The 4,778-nt window shown below is 39.3% G+C and overlaps 1 pseudogene; it reads right to left on the reverse strand.

Annotated features, from left to right (window-relative positions):
* Window positions 1–599: 599 nt before the first annotated feature.
* On the reverse strand, window positions 600–1,161 carry LOC108349862 (serine/arginine-rich splicing factor 3 pseudogene; annotated as a pseudogene).
* Window positions 1,162–4,778: the final 3,617 nt, after the last annotated feature.

Below are 4,778 nucleotides of genomic sequence, written 5' to 3' on the forward strand. Positions count from 1 at the left end.
GCTTTCAAGTTAAACAATTTGCAACCAAAACTTTAATCCCACAGATTCTCACAAACATATTACAAATGACAGCATAAAAAACTTGCACAGTAACTGAAAATTTCAGCTCTAAAATGTACCTGATAGGACACTGTTATCTTAGTTTTACATTTCCAAATAAGACCTTACAACAGCTCTGCATCCCCATATAGCAATCAGGAAAGAACCACTTTGAAATCCTTTACAGTGTGATTCTTACTCTTTATCTGTTGGATGTGTTCACAGCAGCTTTTAAACACTGCTTACCATTTCACCCACAGTGCCACACTGTGTCTCAGCTACTAGAGGAACTTCAGCTTTAGTCAATTTCCATCAGTTGCTTGATATTATCAGTACATCACACTTAAAACTTGGAAGGATCTAGGTTTATTTCAGTCTATGGAAAACTAAAATTCAAAGAAAATTCAATCTTGCTTAAGGGAACATTAAAAAGTAACAATTCTTGATATCACATGCCTCATATGATACTTTTGAAATCATAGAGAATTGCATTGTTTTGTGTCACTGTTCCAAGAGACAAAACGAATTTGAACAACTAAAATATCTGGAAAAATGCACCAAGCTTATGAAGTCTCATACAAAACTTTAATTTCCTGTACATACTCCTGTCAAATGAAGTTATTTCCTGTACACCACTTTTGCAAACTGGTCTTCTATTTCCTTTCATTTGACCTAGATCGGCTATGAGACCTAGAGAAGGATCGAGACAGCTTATCTCCTTTCCCTTCTCCTATATATAGAAAGTGACCTGCTCTGGCTTTGGGAAAAGCTTCTCCTTCTTGGGGATCTGTGCTGAGATGGAGGTCTCCTCCTGCAGTAATCATCTCGAGGACAATGACCCCAAGAGGGAGGCAGGCCATGATTCCAACTTCACTTTTCAATATTCGACAGTTCCAATCTTATGCAGCAGTCACATAGTATTCTTCCATTTAGCTTCGGACAGCATCAGCAGCATCTCAGGAATCCTCAAATTCAAAGAAAGCAAATCCAGGAGAGTTTTGAGCAACCCATGCAGTTTGGAGTGGTCCATAATAGCCAAAAGCCCACTCAAATTCAATCTTGTTTCCATTATTTCCAAGATTACCTACATACACAGTCCAAGGGACAGGAATCACGACACATTTTGAGCTCCTGGATTCAAAAGGCCCAAGCTCAAATTCTAACGCTCCAACAGACCCACCTGCTTCCCACTGACACTGTTTGCACAGATGCTCTTGGTCCCGTGGCATCCATGAAATGACCCCTTTGTGCTTTCTTTATTGTTTCTATTTCCATTAGCAATTCATTCACATGTTTGGTGGTGTTTTCCTGTAATTCTTTCAGGGATTTTTCCAGTTTCCTCTTTGAGGGTTTCTACTTGTTTATCTGTGTTTTCCTGCATTTCTTTAAGGGAGTTCTTTATGCCTTTCTTAAAGTCTTCCATCATTATCAAAAATGTGACTTTAAGTCTAAATCTTGCTTTTCTGGTGTGTTTGGCTATACAGTATTTTCTTTGGTGGGAGAACTGGGCTCTGATTGGCTTCTGTTGCTTAGGTTCCTGTGCTTGCCTCTAGCCATTGGGTTGTCTCTGGTGTTTGCTTGTCTTGCTGTTTCTGAGAGTGACTTGACCCTGCTGTAGGCCTCTGTGTCAGTATTCCTATAGAACTGTTTTCCTGTTTTCTTTCAACCTTTTCTGAGTAAAGGTGCTCTGATTTCAGGTGTGTTGGTGCTCCTGGAGACTGTCTTTCAGCTCTAGGCATGGGCAGGAATCAAAGGATCCTGCCCCTGATTGTTCCTATGTCCTTGCAGCCAGGGGGCACAATTGGTACTAGGCAATTCCCTCTTGGGTAATGACTGTGGGCAGAGGGTAGTCTCCTCTGACTTCTCAGGATAGTCCACACTTCTGAGGGTCCAGCTCTCTCCCCCATGGAATTTGGATGCAGGGAGCTGTTTGGACAGTTCAGTTCAGTCCTGGGTGCAGATCAGAACCATGGGTACTGTGGCTGTCTGTTCCTATATCCCTGTGTCCAGAGGCACTGTGCAGTTTCCCCTTGGACCAGGGGTGTGGGCAGAGGTGTGCAGAGGAGTCAGTCTGTCCTGTGGTTTCAGGATGTCTGCACTCCTGGGTCATCACCTGAGTTTTAGTCTTAGAAATTCTGACTGCTGTGAGGTGGAATCTTGGTGTTGTTTTGATTTGCATTTCCCTGATGATTAAGGATGTTGAACATTTCTTTAGGTACTTCTCAGGCATTCTATATTCTTCAGCTGAGAATTCTTTTTTTAGTTTTCTTTCCAATTTTTGAATAGTTATTTGATTCTCTGGAGTCTAACTTCTTGAATTCTTTGTATATATTGGATGTTAGCCCTCTACCAGATGTAGGATTGGTAAAGATCTTTTCCCAATCTGTTGGTTGCCATTTTGTCCTAATCACAGTGTTTTTGCCTTAAAGAAGCTTTGCAATTATATGAAGTCCCATTTGTCAATTCTCTCTTTTTTTAATTATATGTACCTTTTTATTGGATATTTTTAATTTACATTTCAAGTGTTATTCCCTTTCCTGGTTTCTCAGTCATAAGCTCCCTATCGAATCCACCTCCCCAACTCTCCCCTTCAATCCCCCAACATTCTTCTAAAGTGGTGTGAGCTGGAATATCAGGGATGTTTTGATTGGCATTTCCATGATGATAAAGATGTTGAACATTTCTTTGGTACTTCTCAGTCATTTCATATTCTTCAGCTGAGAATTCATTCTTTAGCTCTGTAAACCATTTTAATAGGGTTATTTGGCTCTCTGGAGTCTAACTTTTTGAGTTCTTTGTATATATTGGATATTAGCCCTCTATCAGAAGTAGGATTGGTAGAGAACTTTTCCCCATCTGTTGGTTGTGGTTTTGTCCTAATGATAGTGTCCTTTGCCTTAGAGAAACTGTGCAGTTGTATGAGGTCCCATTCGTCAGTTCTTGATTTTAGAGCGTAAGCCATTCATGTTCTGTTCAGAAAACTGTCCCCAGTACTCATGTGTTTGAAACTCTTCCCCACTTTTTCTTCAATTAGTTTGAGTGTATCTTATATGTTTGTATGTTTTCATGCATAGAGAAGTGACCTCAAAACCAGACTCAGAGAGGTACATACACATCTGTGTTACCTACTCATTATTATGACCTGAACAAGAGGAAGTAGACAAATTCTGGGATCCTGAAAATGTCCTACATCTCCATGAATCTGTGCTACATGAAGGAAGCACTGTGTAAAAGATATCACATGATAAAAAATAGAATCCTCTTCCTTAAGTTTACCTTGAAAATTACAAAGATTACATCACTTGCTAATTTTCCTTTAATTAAAACTTTCCTCTTCATTTTCAAAGTTGTTCAGCGTGTTAGAGAAAATGGAAACTATATTAAGGGTAATGGGAGCCACATCTCTTAAAGTGGAGGGGGGCAACACCAATGAGAAAGGGAGGGTGCAACATCCCTGACATTGCATCACTACTAGAGAGATCATATGGAGACTATCTTGTGAACACCATAATGCAATGCCTTTGCCTTTGCCACTCTACATATCCCATGGCTACACCTACACTCATGCATTTACTCTACAACAGTGAGAGATGGATTGTGAGTGTGTGCCCAGTATCAAACAGGTCTGAATGTACACAAGGAAACATCAGTGAATTCATAGCAGGTGTGCTAACATTTCTGAACAAATCAATATCAACGACATGTTCTACGTCAGTCCACTTCAAACACTTAGAAACAAGAATAGAACATTTACAATAAATGTCTGAAGCCTGATGAAGTTGATCTTTCAGTAAAGGGATTAAGAGCTTATGCAGTGCGAAGGCATCAACAGTGCAATGACAACCTGTAAACTCTTTTACTATCTTTATTAATTAGAAGGACCCACAAAAGAGACTGAGTTATCATGTGGGGCTTCGATTTGTGAACCCCAAAGCTTCTAGGACAGGAGTAACTGGTGAAATTAGACAGGTGCTAGATTGGAGTCTTCTCAAGTCCACATTGAGACTGACTAGCAAACTGGAGATGAACTTTTTTCTGGAAGAAGAAAAGTGGGAAAGAGATAAGAAGATCATCATGACTGTTCATCTCTTGAAGGACAAAGGCTGATTTATTACATACAACATCCATATAGTCTTAGCTTCTTACAGACTATGTGCTGGCTTCTCAGGTAAAGTACTATCACCCTGTGTACTTATCCTAGTAGTACCATTTACTGCTTTTAGTCAGAATCAAACCAGGCATCCTTGCACAATATCATGTAGGAGCCTCAGTATTTGAACTATTTTAGAAGATAAACTATAGATAGAAGAGTTTGGAGAAAACTCACTTAGTTGCTGCCATTTTGCCTGTATTGGCCACTAGCAGCATGCCATATATACCCAACAGACTAATGCACAGTTTTCCCCCTCTTTTATAGTTTGAATTCATGACAGAAAGTAGAATAGCATTTATAGAAAACCACAAATCAATACTTATTCTGTTAATACACACTGTGCTTAACAACATTATTTTGATGCCTGTCACTCCTAAGAATCTAGCAGGGATATGTAATACCATCTTACTCAGATATGATAAGATATGATGTGCTATGTTGAAGAAAAAAATAATAGTTTACAATTGCTCACCCATGAATAAATGTGAAGCAGTCAGATGATATGCATATACTTGAACCCTTTCCCATAGTTCTCTTCTTCTCTTTGTGAATGTAGTTTATATTCCAAGGGTACTCATTTTTCCCT

Source organism: Rattus norvegicus, chromosome 1 (genome assembly GCF_036323735.1).
Source record: "Rattus norvegicus strain BN/NHsdMcwi chromosome 1, GRCr8, whole genome shotgun sequence".
NCBI classification, from domain to species: Eukaryota; Metazoa; Chordata; class Mammalia; order Rodentia; family Muridae; genus Rattus; species Rattus norvegicus.